This window comes from Apium graveolens, chromosome 4 (genome assembly GCF_009905375.1).
Source record: "Apium graveolens cultivar Ventura chromosome 4, ASM990537v1, whole genome shotgun sequence".
Taxonomy (NCBI): Eukaryota; Viridiplantae; Streptophyta; class Magnoliopsida; order Apiales; family Apiaceae; genus Apium; species Apium graveolens.
The window spans coordinates 37020677-37041039 of NC_133650.1; positions in this window are offsets into that span (position 1 = coordinate 37020677).

A 20363-nucleotide genomic window follows, 5' to 3' on the forward strand; every position below is an offset into this window, starting at 1 on the left:
TTTTTAAAATTATAAAGAAACTCATTTTTTTTTAAAAAATGACACATGTTAACAAAATGTTAATATTAAAAAATTATATTATTAGTTCTAAATAATATATGTAATTACCTATATAAAAATTATTATTATTATTATTATTACTATTTTAATCTCATTAAGTCACAATTTTTTTCGATATAAATTATTTTTACTAATTTTATTATAAAAATCAAAATAATATTTACATTCATCCTATCAGCATTTCGAATAATACCCTATCTAATAATTAATTTCACAAAGATATCTAATCGCATGGGGGAATGCTTAACTATTCGTGGAACATCAGTTATAACTTATAAGTAACTAACGATTAATATTTTCTTTATAATATTGGAGTATATTTTTTAAAAATAATTTGTTATCTAAAATTTTGATTTTCGAAAAGAAATAATTAGGAATAAGTTGTATGCGTATGGAATTCTTTTAATTAGTATTTTCATAATTTTAAAATTATAAAGAAAAAAAGACACATGTTAACAACATTTTAATATTGAAAAATTATACTATTAGTTTGAAATAATATATGTCGTTAACTAAATAACAATTATTACTCTTATTATTTTAATTATTATTATTAATTAAACCTAAAATAATTTTCATTTAAATGTATTGGAAATAATTTTCATTGACTAAATAATATTTAAATTAAATAAATAATTTTCTGGAAATTGTTTGATAAAGTTTTGAGGTCTTTAATAAACCGTAGTGTGACATCAAGCCCTCTAGAATATTTACTATTATTATTGATTAAAAATAGGTTATAATTATTGCGATTTTTACTGCTAGGGTTCGAGAGCTCAAGGTTTTTAATGGCCGCACTGGTGTTTCGTAGCTTAAATCTCCTTCATAAGATGCCTACGTATCTCTGTGAGTTTAGAGAATCAATCCAAAAACGTAGTTCTTTATGATGGGGTAAGACCTTTTATATAGATACTGGATGTCCTAGAATTAGACTAGGATTTGAGACTTGATGAATAATTCTCCGTTATAGAATAGACTTTAGAGTAGATTCCTTGTTGGTTTAGGTGCCTTAGAGGCCACTCAATAAAGAATTGTATCCTCTATTGGATATACTTAATGAGCTATTATTTCACCCTATTTATTAATTATAAAATTAATAAATAATCAAGGATTCGGGCTTCATTAATTGGGCTTCGTTACTGGACCGTATCAGGTCTAATTAATTCAATATTAAATATATTTCTAGGCTAATTTCAGGCCCATATCATTCCCACCCCTAACTTTTGTGAAACTCGGTAAAGATTTCGCAGAAGTTAAAGTTTATACCTTTTATGTTTATCATTTTTATCGTAAAGTGTGGATCAACCTACACATTTACAACGATTCTCCCTTTAGGAATCATCTGTATGGATTCCCTAATTTTCCAGCTATTTTTTGGTACCTTTTGGTATTTTTCATGATTTTTCCTTAATTTTTCAGGAATATTTCGGTACTCACTGGTATTTTCCTTCATTTTTCAGGAACGCTTTGCCCAAAAATTATATTTTGAAATATTTTTCTAATTTTCTTGAATATTTGGGATTTTCCCTCATTTTCCCTATTTTTGGGAATTTTTAGCTATTTTTCCATTTTTAGCCTATTTTCTGATTAATTAAATAATCAAAACATGGGTTGTATGGTAATGATACATCCTAGGCGTGGGTCACGCCTGCCTAGGAGCAAGTTTGTGAACACAGCCTAGGAATTATGCTTCCTAGGCGTGATTTGGCTTCCCATAGATACAATGCATCCTAGGCTGGGTTAACCCGCTTAGAAGACAATCTTGTGATCAACCCCTAGGAATTATGCTTCTTAGGCGTTGTTTGACTCCTTGTTTTTTCAAGCCCTCATACTTCCTAGGCGTGGATTACCTCCTCCTAGAAGACAACTTTTGCAGAGCGCCTAGGAATTATGCTTCCTAGACGTGGTTTAACTTTCTGGACTTTTAAAGCCCTCATACTTCCTAAGCGTGGGTTACCTCCGCCTAAGAGACATCTTTTGAACAACGCCTAGGAATTATGCTTCTAGGCGTGGTTTGACCTCCAATACTCCAATAGATCGTGGCGTGGGTTACCCCCACCTAAGAGACATGATTTGAACAACTTTGGAATTATGGAATTATCTTTTCAAAAAATATTCACTAGTAGATAGATTATATATTTCTAGATATTTTATATGATTTTAATCTTATAGTTATGATATTTTGTCATTAATAAGATATTATTAGTTATAGTTTATTTTTATTTTTTTTAAAGAAGAAAGAATAAAGAATTCTTGTAGTTACTTAAATAAGAAGAAAATTTATTGGGCACATAGTATTAGAGATGCACAAAATCCCGGTGAATCGGACAATGACCGGGCCCTGAAAAACCCATGCTTTTCGGTTATAATCCAGGTCGGTCTTTGATTTTGACCGGGCTTAGTCGGGCTTTCAAAAATAACTAGACCTTCTTAGGCCCTCAAAGCGGGCCGTATGGGGTTTTTTCTGGCGCAAACCGGATAGTGTTAGGCCCTTAATCAACTATAGGGAGGGTGAATACAGTTAATACAATCAATTCGATAAAGCTTCAACAGAATCAACAGTTTTTATATTATCTGATAAAAACTTATTACAAACGTACTCTCTCGAAAGGATGAACAAATATCCTTGAGAGCTGCTAGGTTAGGTGAAAGATATAACAATATCGCAATGCTTATAGCATGAACCTAATTTATACTTTATATAGGCACATCTACATAATGTATAAAAAATCCTATTCTATCAACAAGAAGGAAATATATACAATTGCTTCTGAGATAAAGTCCTTCACCGCCTTGAGTTCATATTTCCTTTTCCTTATCAAAGATCAACTGATGTGACAAATAATGATTTTATCATCCGTTGACATCATCATCCGTCGATATCCTTATCCGTCGATTATCAATATCCGCCGATGTCATCATCATCCGTCGATGTAAGTTCTGATATGAACTTCTAATAGTTTCTTCTTGATATCATCAATTGCTCCTAACAGTCTCCCCAACTTGTTCATTATGGAAATATGGACAAGTTCTAGTTGATGATGTCAAAACTATCTAAATGCAGGAATCAAGTATGCATATTCAATCTTGCTTCAGTGAATATCATACTTTATTCTTCATGAACTGCTTCTTTAACTTGAGCAATGTCAGAGGTTAATTCCAGTTCTTCAGATCAGAATGCTTCAATAATCTTCATTCTTCTTCTTTCCAACAGCTTTTTCTTTAAACTTTAAAATCTTTGACTTTTCTTCTATCTTCTCTTTTCCTTTAAGCTTCTTGTCAGCAGTTCCAGTAATTTGTGATTTGAGATCTTTTGCCTGACTGATTTCCTTTATAACTACACCTCTGGTTGGTCTATTAAAAGGATCATCTTCATAAAGTACTTGAGAAATAACAACAATATTAGCATTTATTATCTTCATAGAATTCTTAAAGTCTTCCTCCATTTGCCTTAGTTGTTCAAGATCAACTCCAGGATTTTCTCTTGTAAATATTCTTCAACTCACCTCAGAGTCAAATAATTGAATCTTTGGATCCTTGTAGAATAGAGTTGTCTTTCTTCCTTTAACTTTCAGAGTTTGGAAAAACTGACTTGTTTCAGCAACAGCTTCTATCTCCAGAATACCATGGTCTTCATCAGCAATAGTTGTGGCTTGTAAAAATTTTTGCATTTTTGTAGTCACAGTCAAATCTTCAACTCTTCTTTTATTCTTCTTACTTTCTCCTCCTTCTCTAGATTTAAATCTAGTGATTACTTTTGATGAACCACTAACTCCAACTAGCTCTTCACCTTTTCTCCTTTTACTGTCCTTCTGTCCCCCATTATTACCTCCATCAGGATTTTCATCATCAGTACTAGTCAATGTCAACTATTTGCATTTAGATTTAACAATTTTCTCCTCCTTTTTGGCATCATTACCAAGAAGTAGAGAAATAATCAGCTTCATTGAATTCTGTACTTCTGTAAGTTGAGCAGACATTTGAGCTTGCTTAGCTTCCAATCTAGCTTGACTGGCTTTAATTTCAGTTTGCCTTGTAACGACTCGCGTATTTTTGTATTATTTAAATATGTGATTATGGAATTATTAAATAAATAAAATATGCGTATAGCTTCTATCAGCTATGTGTGTTTTATTATTATCTATGTGTGATTTATGGTGTACTGGATTGTTCGTGTAATTAATTATTGAGCTATACTGAATTGTTTTCACTTTTAAAAGTGGATTTAATGCAAATTTATTTGCATAAATATTTGGAATATCTCTAAAATTATTTTTATGATCTTTTCAATTACAATAATTATTTTTGGGATTTTATAAAATTTAGAAATCAATATTCCATTCATTATTTAGCCCTGTATGATCTTCTGATTGCATTTATTTGTAAATCCGTATTTAATTCCAGAATTCTTCAAAAATTCTGAAACTCATGTCTACTTAAGTTTGGAATATTCTGAGAATTTTAAATATATTTTGGAAGTTTTTGGGATTAATTTTACCCGCACGTTGATTCGTTAATTATTAAAAAGAGGGTATAAATTGCACTTCAAAAATTGTTTTCAAATTTTAAAATTTATGTCTTATAAACTTCGGGATATTTATAACATTTTAAGACTATTTTCGTAATTTTCTGAATTTGTTTTAAGTGCAGCTCGGTTCGTTAATCGTTAAATGCGGGTCCGAGTTGCGTTTCAAAAATAGTTTAAAAATTATGAAAAAATTATTTTACTAGTTTTTAATTATCCTGAGAATTCTAAAATCTGTTTGGTAATTTTTCAGATCATTTTCATTCGCACATTTGTTCTGTAAAAAATGCGAGGTAAATTCGGGTTCAAAAGAAAATCAGGATGCAGGGAATAAATAAATAAATTATATGTAGTTAGATAAGTATGTATATACTTATCCTGTTATTTATCTCTCTCTTGGCTGGATCGAAAGTCTCAAGGGGAGGGGGTAATCTCTCCTGTACTCTCAATTTCACCCCTTAATTTCTCCTTCTTTTCATTTTTTTGCTATCTTTCTATATCCTTGTTCCTTCCTGCTGCCTTTTGCTTCCCGGTAATACATTGATGCCGCTGTTCTTGTTTTTTCTGATGATTGTGCTTTTCCGTCCGCCCTTCCTCGGTTTCCAACGAGGCAGTGGGGGCGTGGTCTGTGGCTGTAGTCGCGTGTGTATGTTGTATGTATACACTCGTGTGTCTGCTGCTTTTTTGCATTTTTAGTTTCTCCGTCACCGCCCCTCCTCATTTTTCAGTGGGGGGAGGTGGCGCGTGTGTATCCTGCGCCGTGTGTTGGTTCCTGTTTGCGTTACAGTGGTTTTGTGACTTCAATTGCAATTTTTTTTATTATTTTATTTTATTTGCGGATTATCTGCAGAAAATATTGGAGTAATATTCGTGACGTGAATTAATATTTCGTGCGAGAATCGTTAGTAAATAATCGGTGAAATATGTGATTGGACACCCAACTCGGGTACCTCCGGATTTTACCGCCGTCCGCGATGAATTTCGATGAGCGGGCGGTGGACTGTGATGATGCGATTCTGAGTCCTAAAATGATATAAATAATATTTAGTACGTAAAATTATTATTTTTCCAATACGAAAATTAGTTATTTCAAATCGAAGTTGGGCACACAATTTGGATTGAGAAATGTGACTGTTGGTTGGATTGCCTGATTGATTGGTTATTGTTGTGTTTTGACATTGATTGTGTTCGACGGGTAGTCCGATAAATAAAGGAAACGCTGCCCGATTTTTGGGAATGTATCCTGTAAAATATCGGGAATACCAGTTGATTGTATATAGCTATATAATTATAAATAAAATATTTTGTAAAATATAACTAACAACCAGTTTTCTAAAGCGACAAGTATATGTGTTCTTCCGAGAATGGTTATCGAGTCGAGTTTTGAGAACGTGAGCTGTGGCGCCCTCCAAACCCGGGACAGAAGTTTGGGGTCCACACACACATACACCTTATTTATAACAATAATAAAGATAATAATAATATACAGTGACCCTACTTACCAACTACCACGGACCGCAACAGGCTAAAGTATGCATACAAGCCACACACACACTTATATTACAAACATACAAATCCCAACAATTCAAACTCAAATATGAACACTAAACATTAATACAAACTTTTACAAACTTAAACTATATCAAAAGATGCCAACTAATTTAACTCGATCAACCTAGACCCCTAGCTCTTGCACTGGATTGGGGATCATCGCTACCAACTGGTTCCTTCGTAACTGGAAAAGAATATAAACAACATCGCACAAATGAGCTAACTAGCTCAGCAAGTCACAATGACAAGACTGAGAATAATGATCATCAAGTGAAGAGGGTTATGATATCAAGTGAACAATGATTAATGATTTAGAATTCGATATTATATTTTTATTTTTAAAACCAAGGTTAGGCTGCTGATCAGTCAGCACTAACCCCGAGCAAGGCACACAGCTCTGCTCTAATTACTGGATCCAAGGCATATATTGGCCTAACTTGACCACCAATCTGGTCTGACCACGAATCTGGTCCACGAATCTGGTCTAATTAAGGTACAATGTTTTGAATATGTATGCAATTTGATTCAGTGTTTGGCATTTAGTTTGTATGTATTTGTGGAGTAGTATCGTATATCTGTGATTCGTATTCAGGTATACAGCAAGCAATGGTTCAAAAAGAATAAGGTTTATGGCTCAAAGATCAACAACTGGAATCAAGGTTTAGGGTTCAGTGCTTCAAAGCACTTACAATATAGGACTATCAATAATCTACAATATATCTCGAGAAAGTTTAGGACACTTACCTGGTACTAGCTTGTTATACTGTACTAACTTCCAATCATAACTGTCTTACTCATCGGCTATCTGTTTCCCCTTCCTACGCCTTTCCTCTTCTGCTCCCATAACATAAGTATCTATCAATACTTAACTCATACGATTCTATTTGGTATACACTTCTATCTACCCTTCGTTTCACCCAAATCTGATTAACGGATTGAAAGTTACGCAATAAACAAATAAACACCAAACATATAGATCGACAGTCAAACAACAAGTCACATATAGCATATAACACGTTAAACAATTAATGATATATCATTTATAAAGGAGTCTCGGGTCATAAACAAGCTTTCGGGTACTTAATATGATTTTTAAAACATTTTTCAGAATTAAAACGGGTCGTTGGATCAATTTTAAAGCAATAAACAGGGTTCGGTTGGCCACATCTGGCTTCAAAATAATTTTCTAATAATTATCGAGTCTTGAAAACAATTTAAAATAACATTTTAAAGCTCGAAACTATTTTTCATAAATTTTAAATCATTTTTAACTAATTAAATCAAATTAAATAATTAATTAAACTCAATTAATAAAGAATTAAACTAATTAATCAATTAATATTTAAATTAATTAACCAATCAGTTAATTAATTATTAATTAAAATTAATTAAATAAATAATTTGGATTTATTTTTGAATTAAAAATAAATTTTAGAATTAAAATAATCATTTTCTGAATTTTTGGAAATTAAAAAAAAATTAATATGATTTTATAAAAGAAATCCAATTTTTAAAAGATATTAAACAGAAATTAAATTCCCGAAAGTTCTGGAAACTTTCAAGTACTAATTTGTAAAAATGCTAAAAATAACTTTGGTTTAGGATTAATTTGGATCAAAACCGGGGTTTTAATAAAAAAACGGGTCAGGAAACCGGGTCGCCGGGTCGGGATAAACCGTCGGACGAACCCAGAATCCGATGACCCCTTCCCGGATTCCGGTGACCTCGATTGGGGTTCAAAACGATTTCGTTTTTCAGGGATTTTAATGTAAAACGATTCTAAATCGGTGTAGGAACACAGACATACACAAACCAACTACGAACAACAGCTCTGGGACAAACTCCGGCCAAAATCGATATGAACTCCGGCGAGCTCGATTAAAAACCGGCGAAAACTTCAAATCACAACTCCCTTCTCTACAAGCCTCGTCGATTTGCAAGACTTATACGAATCGATTGCAAATTCCATAAGGAACACAACCCACCCCTCTAGAACATCTAACAATTCGGAAATAAGAAACCCCCAAATTCAATCAAGAATATTCAAACGAACTATAAACCCTAATTTCTAATTCCGAGAATCAAACCCAAAATTAAACATGTTATTGAACTCCAAATCAAGAGTATAATATACCAAAATGATCAGGAAAACAAGCTCTACAACATACAATCATTAAATCATACAAACAATCTCTCGAACAAAAATTCATAATTTAATTATCAAGAAATTCGAATATAAATAATTAAATCAGAAAATACCTTTAAAATCTGCAGTGAAACGGATGAAAAATTTGGATTCTAGATTTCAGTAGCTTCGTTTTGAGTATATGTTCGCCACAATCAGATATCGATAACGCCTCTGAATTTGTGTTTGATTACGAAGAACGAAATATAATTATAGTATTTTCTCTGTAAAAACTCTGTAAATACTGTTTGCAAATGATTTCTGGTACAAAATAAAATACGGTAAAGGCTATTTATAATTACGAAAAATTAGTATCCCGTTGGATCATTCCAGATGCAAAATTGTACAATTATTTATTAAAAACTGATCCAAACGGTACCGGTTTTCGGGATAATTATCCAAATAAGTACAATTTGTACTGCGGTCTTGGTCTCAGCACCTGGTTGCGCGTATTACGAGGTGATAATTGTAATAGTTTAGTAAAAAGATCCCGTTTATTAAAAATATGAGTTTTATTGATTTACCGAAACGAATAATGTATCGAAAATATTGCGCCGGGACCCGCACAGGACAAACCGTACGCCGGATCGAAAAAGTCAAAACATGGAAAATGCGCGGAATATTGTAATTAAGTTAGGAAGGAGTTCTCGGAAAAGTTTCGGGTTATAAAAACGTAAAAAGGGGTGACGTCGGTTGGTTCCCGATTATATAAAATAGTTTATAGATACTCGGAAAAAGATTTTATAAAATCCATAAATTTCCTATAAAATCATAAATCAACATAAAAATAAATAGGAAGATATGAAAATTATCTATATTTTATTTTGGACATATAAAAATTAAAATACTCAATTGATATTATTTTTAAACATCCAAATACATATACCACTTAACTGTTAATTCAAAGAATAAATATTGAACATGCATAATATTTATTTGTTAGCAAAAATAATTACACGATATATCCCAGATATTACATCCTTCCCCCTGAAAAGGATTCTGTCCTCTGAATCTCCTAGGAAAACAAATGAGGGTACTTTTATCTCATATCACTTTCTAGCTCCTAGGTTGACTCTTCAACCCTTGAGTTTCTCCACAATACTCTTACTAATTTTACCACTTTATTCCTTAACACTTTCTCTTTTTCTTCTAGAATCTCTATCGGACTCTCCACATATGTCAAATCTGCTTGAAGTTCTATTGGCTCATATTCGATTACCTTCCTGGAGTCTGGATTATACTTCTTAAGCATCGATATGTGAAAAACATTGTGAATGTGCTCCATGTGCGGAGGTAATGCCAACTCGTAAGCTACTTTGCCAACGCGTTTTAAAATCTCAAAAGGTCCAACGTATCTTGGGCTCAGTTTTCCTTTCTTCCCAAATATTGCCAATCCCTTCCACGGTGATACTCAGTAATTCCAAATTTCCTTCTTTGAATTCCATATCTTTCCTTGATTGATCTGTATACTTCCTTTGGCGATCTTGTGATGCTATCAATCTCTTCTGGATAACTTTAACAACTTCCTTCGTCTGCTACATCAGTTCAGGTCCAAGTATTTTGCGTTCTCCTACTTCGTCCCAATATATAGGAGATCGACATTTGCGTCCATAAAGAGCTTCATAGGGTGGCATCCCAGTACTGGCATGATAAGTGTTGTTGTAAGCAAAGTCTACCAGGGGTAAATGCTCGTCCCAAGTTCCTTTGAAATCAATAGCACAAGCAGGTAGCATGTCTTCGATTATCTGGATCGTTCTTTCACTCTGGCCGTCCGTCTGTGGATGGTAAGTCGTACTCATATTCATTCTCGTTCCCAAACATTCTTGAAAACTCTTCCAAAATCTCGAATTAAATCTCGGATCTCGATCGGATACGATAGACACAGGAACTCCATGATGAACTACGATCTATTTCAGGTACATATAGATCAACTTATCTAGTGAAAATCTTTCATTTATAGGCAGAAAATGAGCTGACTTGGTAAGTCTATCCACTATAACCTAAAAATGGCATCATGATTAGCTTTTGTCCTTGGTAATCCAACTATGAAATCCATGGCAATATGCTCCCACTTCCACTCTGGAATCTCCAATGGCTGTAACAATCCACTTGGTCTATGATGCTCTGCTTTAACTTTCTGACATGTGTAACATCTGCTAACCCATTCCGCAATCTCCCTCTTCATATCTGGCCACCAATAATTTTCCTTTAAATCTCTGTACATCTTGGTACTTCTTGGATGGATTGAATACCTTGAATTATGAGCTTCTTGTAAAATTTCATTTTTCAACTCCGTCACTGGTGGAATCCAAATTCTAGAAGAAAACCTAGGAATACCTTGATCGTCCTTTTGCGTGCACAATTCTTTACCTACCAAACGATTTATATCCTGATTCATTACTGTAACGACCGAGAAATTACGCTTGTATTATATCATAATAAAGATAAATTATGTGTATTATTATCTGATTAAATGTGTTGAGTCATTAAACCCTAACTGCTATGTGTTACGTGTTGTTTGTTTTGATCTAAACGTGTTTTGGATATTTATTGAGTGTTTTATCGTAAGTTATATATTTTATATCAAAACCCGTACAGCTCAAAACCATGTTTTAAAAGCTCGTTATTTCAAACAAAATCATTGGCCCTATTTTGTCAAAAATGCCCTATACCATATCGTTATTCTGAACCCCTAGACGTTTTACAAATTTACCTTTTTCGCGAAAAATGACTTTTCCGGACCCCTTCGGGTACCAAAAACCCCGCAAAATCACATTTTTATTTTTATATGATCATGAAATTATCATACATCATTTTTCTTTGCATTTTGGTAATATTCACAATTTTTGGGAATTTTTAGCATTAATTTTGTATTTATTGGATATTTAAAAATTCAATATTAATACCCAAAAATTATAAAAATTGGGGCCAAATATTTTTATTAGGAGTGTAATTAGCCCCTTAATTTTATTTGGGGGTATTATTTTCATAAATATAAATACCTGATTTATCATTAATTAATCAGTCAATTGCAATTAAAAACTCAGAAAAAAATAAAAAGAAAAGGGATTAGGGTTTGAGTGAAGGACAGGGCAGAAGAATCAAAGCTAATTTTGATCATGATTCCGACATCCAAATCGAACGTGTGAGTATTCGTTTTGAAGCTTATGATCCGTAGTTTCTGTTCATGTAATTATTTTCGTTGATAATTGAATTGATTTTTGATTTGTATTTTCGGGTTTTAATTTCGAATTCGGGTTTGAATTTCTAGTTATTGTTTGATGTTATTGTTGTTGGAGATGAGTAGATCGTCGAGTTTCCTATCGATTCGTACCGGTTTCGTAGATTTTGGTTGTGGTTCGCGTACTCGTCGGAGAACCGCCGCCATGACGGTGTTCTTCGTTTTCTGGTGATGTTGCCGACGAACGAAGAAGGAGAAGGACAAGGGAAGGTGCTGGGCTTGATTGTTGAACGAAAACGGAGCAGAACGAGCTTGGGATTGTGTTGGTGGTTCGCCGTTCGAATCGCCGGAAAATCCCCGCAGGTGTCGGGTTTCTGGGCAGCCATGGGTGTTCTTCGCGACCCGGGTTCGACCCGGTTTTCGACCCGGTTTGCCACCCGGTTTCGACCCGGGTTTGATCCTAAAAACCCCAATCTGAAACCCTGAAATATGTTTCTGATATATTATTTATTTATTATATTTTCTAAAATCAGAAAATGAGTTTTAATAATTCTAATAATTAATTAAAAATTTGTTTTAAATTCTGAAAAATAGTATTTTTAATTTCTAAATTATTTTATTAAATTATAAATTTGAATTTAATTATGTAATTAATTATTTAATTATTTATCTAATTATTTATTAGTTATCTAATTAATTAATAATTAGGTAATTAATTAATAATTAGGTAATTAATTAATAAATAAGGATTAAATAATACGATTAATAATCCGATAATTAGTTAATATTATGAGTAACTCGTATTCATACGAGTAGTGATTCGATAATTAGAATTATTATTCGAGCGATAGTTATTCGAAGAATGTCGTAATAATTATTTGTATCGTATAATTAAATATCGATAATTAATTAACGAATCGTATAAGTTACAATAATAATAATGTAATGGTTCGATAATTATGTGAGGATTGCGAGTAGCTCGTAATTATACGAGTAGTTAATCGTTGAGTAGATTATAATTCGAGTAATTAGTAGTTATTCGATAAATAGCGTATCAGTTAATTGAATCGATTGATTATTTGTAAATAATCGATCTGATCGAGTAAGTGTTATTAATTTGTGAATAATTGTAATAAATAGTAATTAATCCTAATAATTAGGGATTAATTATTTTAAAATAAAATAATTATTAGATAATTATTTAAAAATGTAATTAAGGATTATTTAATTATAATTAATTATTTATAATTAATTATTAATTAATTAAATCTTGTTTAATTCTTAATAATTAAACCGTTAGTCCGATTTGAGCAAAACGAAGACCCCTAGACTCAGAAAAATGAAACGAATCCAATAAAAATAGTTGTAAGTTATAATTTATTCCGGAAGAGAGTGGTTTTGTGATAATTAATTATTTATAGGCCCTTTTAGGGGTAGAATCGAGTCGAATAAATCCCGAAAAATTGTAATAAAATCAGATAGGGTTAGTTATTATAAATATGAGTCTAGAATCGATTCTAAAAATAATTATGAGTCTAAAAATTAATTATGTGCTTTATGTGCTATGTGCTTTACGTGGCTATGTGAACCTTACGTGCTATATAATTATATGTGTATATATGCGAGTCAGATAGAAACGTATGGGTAGACTGATAAGGTTACGTGGTTTCAATTCGAGATACACGTATATAGTAAGTTATCTAAACAACTATCTTTCTATGATTGGTTCAGTGTTAGCAAGGCAGAGCAAGCTAGGGACAGAAGGCGGTGAGTTGAACCAGGTTAAGTACGCGCAAGGCAAGTTTTTCCCCTATTCTAAATTCAGAATAGTGAATTATAATTCTTTTTCTCATATCAGTTACCTTTGATAATTATTGTTCATATACACTGTTATCCAATTATTAATGCTTGTTTCTATTTCATTTCGATTCTTGATTTCTCCCAATTTGTTGAATCCTCTATTTATATTCCAATACTTTTACCCTTGTTACATATACTCTGGTATGTCCTGGTGTTGGGATATATCAAAAGCATTTCGATTGTTCCGGATGCTATACCTTTGACTGGATGGTTACTATACAGGCTGGGTTTTACCCAGACCATTATTTAATAGGCCATAGTTGCCTGAGTACTCTTTATATTGGTTGGGTCTATGCAGTTGGGTATAGATCCGTACTGTATCCTGACTGATCAGTAGGTTATAGTGCATATGTTGGTTCTTGTTTCCAGTCTTGTTCATTTGGCACTCGCCAGTGTTGGCAAATAATTATCCTATACAGATTCAGATGGTTGTTCAAACCAGCAGCTTATTGGTTCATTTATTTCTTTCTTTTTATACTATATATATTGTTGCAGGCTTGCTGAGCAATTTTGGCTCATCCCTTTTTATTGTTATTCCTATTGTTTTACAGTTAAGGTAGAGAATGAAACCCATCAGGACCCGCGTAGTCAAGAAGCGAGTCAAGCAGCGGGACCCTCATATACCAAGAGTGTTCCTTCCTATTCCCGAAGAGAGCTTTGAATTACCAGATCAGGTGTAGCAGGATAAGTAGTAATGTTGGGTTGAATAAAAGTTTTATGTAGTTTGAATAAAAGTGGTGTGGTGAGAACGTAGATTGAATAAAGTTTTGTAACAAAAAGAGTTCTTAAGACAAATTATTTTATTTGGGTTTGTAATAAAGTGTAGTATGTGGTTCTTGTTTTCAACTCAACCCTTAAAAGATCCTGAGTAGTAATAGTTCGGGGTAATTATTATATTTATATTCCACTTGTGCAGGTTTAGTTTGTAGTTGTTGTTAATAATGCCCCAAATCTATACCCCGGATTTGGAAGGTGTTATAATTACCTTTTCTTGACACTTCCTTATCTTCTCCAATAACTCTGGCTGGAAAGTCATACTATACACTTTTGCTTCATCAGGCTTGCAAACTCTAATTTCTAATTCAAATTTCTGAAATTCCTTATATATCTCCTCAGGTACTGATAACACATTTAATTTTTCCTTCTGACTCAACGCGTCCGCCACAACATTTGGTTTACCAGGATGATAGTTAATTGTACAGTCGTAATCCTTGATTAACTCTAACCATCTCCTCTGTCTCATATTAAGCTCCTTCTGTGTGAATATGTACTTTAAGCTTTTATGATCCGTATAAATCTCACATTTTTCTCCATATAGATAATGTCTCCAAATCTTCAAAGCAAAAACTATGGCTGCTAGCTCCAAATCATGAGTAGGATATTTCTGTTCGTGTGGTTTCTATTGCCTTGACGCATATACAATCACCTTATCGTGTTGCATCAGAACGCATCCTAGTCCTTTATAAGAAGCATCGCTATAGATTACAAAATTTCCTTGATCATCTGGAAGTGACAAAACAGGTGCCGTAATTAATCTTCGCTTCAATTCCTGAAAACTTTCTTCACATTTATCATTCCATATAAACTTTTTATTCTTCCGTGTAAGCTTCGTCAATGGTGTTGCAATCCTTGAGAAATTTTGAACGAATCGACGATAATATCCCGCTAATCCCAAGAAACTTCTTACCTCTGTTGGTGTTCTCGGTCTTTCCCAATTTATAATTGCCTTAATCTTTACTGGGTCCACTTTGATCCCTTCATTACTGAATATGTGCCCTAAGAATTGAACTTCTTGTAGCCAAAAGTCACACTTCGAGAATTTAGCATATAACTTTTTTTTCCTTAAAATCTCCAAAGCTGTTCTTAAATATTCTGCATGGTCCTCTTCTGTCTTTGAATAAATCAAAATATCGTCTATGAACACAATAACAAACTTATCCAAATATTCCTTAAAAATTCTATTCATCAGGGTCATGAATGCTGTTAGGGCATTGGTCAATCCAGAAGACATCACTAAAAATTCATAATGTCCATACCTTATTCTGAAAGCTGTCTTTGGTATATCCTCTGGCTTAATCTTTAGTTGATGATATCCCGATCACAAATCGATCTTGGAGAAGTACTTGGCTCCTTTCAACTGGTCAAACAAATCATCAATTCTGGGTAACAGATACTTGTTCTTGATTGTAAGCTTGTTGAACTCCCGATAGTCGATGCACAGTCTCATACTTCCATCCTTCTTCTTGACAAATAGTACCGGTGCACCCCATGGAGATATACTGGGTCTGATTACTCCTTTCTCTAACAACTCTTGCAATTACTTTGCTATTCATCTCAACGGGCGCCATTCTGTACGGGGCCTTGGATACTGGTTCCGTTCCAGGTGCCAAGTCGATCACAAACTCAATTTCTCTATCCGGAGGAAGTCCTGGTAACTCATCGGGAAATACGTCTGGAAATTCATTAACAACTGGAATATCTTCAAGTTTTGCTGGCTCCTGCCTTTTATCAATCATATAAGCAACGAAATGCTCGCATCCTTGTCGTAGTAACTTCTTGGCTTGAATCATCGTTAAGAATTTCTTTACTTGCTTCTGGCCCTTAAATGTGACTATCCTTTCGTCTGGCGTCTTCACCATTACCTTCTTATTTCGACAATCTATCTGGGCATCATGCTTAGATAACCAATCCATTCCTAAGATAACGTCAAATTCTCCTAACTTAAATGGTATCAAATCTTCACAAATCTTATTACCAGAAATCTCAATCTCACAATTCCCACAAACTTGATTAACAGATATACGTTCTTGATTTGCTAATTCCCACTCATTATTTTATTTAAATACTCAACTGGACAATTTAACTTACTAACAAAATCTTGAGAAATAAACGATCGAGTTGCTCCCGAATCTATCAACACTTTGGCATATAAAGAATTCACATTAAGCGTACCTGCCACAACATCGGTATCCTGGATAGCATCCTTCACGGAAATATCGAAAACTCTAGCCCTTGGAGTCTCATTCACCGCTGGGGTAGATCCCATAATTCTCAATGCATTACTGACTAGGGATGGCGTCTTGCAATCCCTGGCTATATGTCCTGGCTTTCCATATTTAAAGCACGTAAATCCAATAGCTGGAACCCTAACTGCTGGATTCCGGATAGGCTGATCCTTGTTTGCTGGCTCTCTCGCTGGCTGATTGCGGCACTCCCTTAAATAATGCCCTTTCTGATTACACTTGAAACAAACCACATTCAACTTATTACAGACTCCTCCATGTTTCTTCCCACATACCTGACAATCTGGAAAAGTTAGCCTCAACTGATTCGAGTGATTCACGTTGACTGGACGGTTGCCTTGACCTCTATCACCTACATTCTGTTTGTTGACATTAAAATTTCTCCCCGGCTGAAATTTGCCCTTCTTAAAATTTGGAAACATTCCTGGTTGTGACTGACCTTCACTCCCTTCAAACTTTCTTTTCTTACTTTCCTTTTCCTTCTGTGACATCTCGCTCTCTGTCTCTGCAATCATGGCCTTTTGTATAATTCCTGCATAGGTATCCAATTCAAAGATGGCTACCTTCCCTCTGATCCATGGCTTCAGACCTTGCTGGAATCTCTTAGCCTTCTTCCTGTCAGTATCTACATATGACGGCACATACCTTGACAGTTCCTCAAACTTACTCTCATAATCAACTATCGACATATTTCCTTGTTTTAGTTCTAGAAACTTCAGATCCATTTGATCCTAAATAAACTGGGGAAAATATTTTTCTAAAAATAATTCCTTAAACCTCTCCCAAGTAATAACATATGTACCTTCCAATGTCTTCACAGTCTGCCACCAATATGTGGCCTCATTCTTCAAATAATAACTTGCAAATTCAACCTTATGTTCTTCCTTCACTTTAACTAAAACAAACGACCTCTCTATTTCCTTTATCCAAATATTTGCTTCAATCGGATCTAGGGAACCCTTGAATTCTGGTGGGTTTACCACCTGAAAAGTTTTAAAAGTTACTTGGGGATTAGTCTGTCTTTGTTGTTGTTGTGTCAGGTGAACTGTTTGTTGGGCCAAGATTTGAAGAAATTGGGTTATTGCTGGGTCTATGGTTCCTGGGTTTGCATTCTGGTTAATATCATCTTGGTTGTTATTGTTGTTGTTGGTTTCTTCATTCTGGGTGTTGGTGCGGGTATTTCTTCTGGGAGGCATTTTCTGTAAAGAATCAAACAACTTATTTAGCTTTTAAATCAAATCCTTTGCATAAAAGAAAAGTTTTATAAAACAGAAATATCTCTTTTTGGAAACAGTTGTAACAGTTGAACTAAGTAAATTGCATGCTTCTTTACAGAATATAAACAGTTAAGGGAACAGGGTACATGGTATCACAGGGGTATAACTGGTGCAATAAATAAGGTAAAGTAAAATATGTGCAGTAAAGTAAATGGCAATGCTAGAAAGGAAAAGGTACTGACATATATTGATCAAAAGTTTTAGGTAGTACAAGCGTAAAGACGCTTCGAAAGATAAGCAAAAGGGTACAACAAACCTACTCACTAGTCAGCAGATCTAGTCTATAAATACAACCCAAAAGTCTATTGATACATACTACACAATACTGTACATACTACACAACCACAACAGCACCGATCGACATCTTCATCTCTGGATCTAACTCCAAGGAAACTCTGGTCCTCCCAGCCTCTCAAAGTCTACCATCACCTCACTAGCCCATTCAATAAGTGCATCAAGGCCTCGACCAGGTAATGTATCTCCATATAGCCTAGCCTCAAGAATCCTGCGTATCACATGGATCTCCTCTCAAAGCTCCGTCACACCACGATCAATATCTGTAGTCCTGATGATATGCTGCAGCTCTCGGATCTGTGCCAATAAGGAATCACGCTCCAATAAAAGAGCCTCATACCGGTAATAAGGAACAGGATGCAAGGTAGACTGGAATGGGGCACCCGCAACTGAATGCCCAGTGGAATCTGAATCAGCTGGTGGAGGTCCTCTGATAGGTGGCCTCATGCTTGGAGGTGGAATAGCCTGCAGTGATACGGGCTGCAACACAGGTGGAGGTAAAATAGCCAACACGGGTGGAACAACAGGACGTGGATCTCAAGATGGTACTCCAATTAAGGGCTCTGGGTGATCAGCTGATATGGGGATGAAAGAGTCGGCCATCGCTGCTATCTAAAATCATATCATAATATAAGAATCTCGAACCACGACATGAATTATATTAATACCTGTTACACCATCGCACTTAACTACTCGATGCTCTATCTTTCTATTTCTTACTTCTATTCCTAACCCTCTACCCATTCCCGTCAACCTAGGCTTGTGTCAGTGACTTATAACCTATAACTCTGATACCAAACCTGTGGTGCCCTCCAAACCCAGGTCAGAAGTTTGGGGTCTACACACACACATCTTATTTATAACCTACTTATAACAATAATAAAGATAATAATAATATGTAGTGACCCTACTTACCAACTACCACGGACCGCACCAGGTTAAAGTATACACACAAGCCCCACACACACACTTATATTACAAACGTACAAATCCCAACGATTCAAACTCAAATCTGAATACTAAACATTAATACAAACTTTTACAAACTTAAACTATATCAAAAGCTGCCAGCTAGTTTAACTTGATCAACCTAGACCCCTAGCTGTGATATCCCGTATTTTCAGAATTATTATTATTAATATTTGAATATGTTTATGTGATTTTCTGATTTAGAAAGAATAAAATGGTGGATATTTTATTCCTATTTGACGAGTTTGTGTTATTAATTGGTAATGTGCTAATTGTTGAGTGTTATATCGGTCCTTGTTAATTTCTAAAAATATTCTCTTAAAAGTATTATTTTCAAAAGTTTATTTGAAAACTTATCATTTTATTGATATCGGTAAATTGAGTTCGTTTAGTAATATTAGGGATTGGATGGATATTCTGTCTGCTATGTGTTGTATGTAATATTAATTGTGTGTGACTTAGTTGTGATTGAGGATTATTTGTATTATTAAATACTGAGTCGTATCGTTTTATTTTTGTCTTTAAAAGTGATTTTATTGAAAATCTAATTTCATAAATATTTAAATTATCTTTCAAAAATATTTTTATGACTTTATAATTACAATAATTATTTTTGGGATTTTATAAAATTTAGAAATCAATATTTCATCAATTATTTAGCCCTGTATGATTTTCTGATTTCATTTATTTGTAAAATCCGTATTTAATTCTAAAATTTTTCAAAAATTATGAAACTCATATTTATTTAAGTTTGGAATATTATGAGAATTTTAAAATTATTTTGAGAATTTTTAGGATTAATTTTACCCGCGCGTTGAATCATTTAATTGATAAAAGCGGGTATAAATTGCGTTTCAAAAATTATTTTAAAATTTCAAAATTTATGTTTTTATAAACTTCGGGATATTTGTAACATTTTAAGACTATTTTCGTGATTTTCTGGATTTGTTTTAAGTGCAGCTCGGTTCGTTAAATCGTATAGTGCGGGTATAGTGCGCAAGTCAAAAATGCTTTAAAAATTATAAAAATTTTATTTTATTAGTTTTTAATTATTCTGAGAATTTTAGAATTTGTTTGGTAATTTTCTGATTTTATTTACCTGCGCGTTTATTCGATAAGTTGAGAAATGCGGGGCAAAACAAAATTTTCAGATATACATAAGGATATGTTGCTGTCATCTGTTGAAAAAAAAAACAAAAAAAAAACGTGGCAGGAGGCCACCACCCCCCCTGCCACCCGTGAACAAAACAAACCCCCCCCAATTTCCTTTTTACCACAACAGCTTCTCCTCCCTTCTGTCTCTCTGTCTCTCTCCTGTTTATATACTTTTAATTTTCAAAAATTCATATCTTCTCAACCGTATATCCAAATTTCAATTGGTATATATATAAACGATCAGCGCTTCGATACCTACGCATAGGTATATATATTGCAAGGT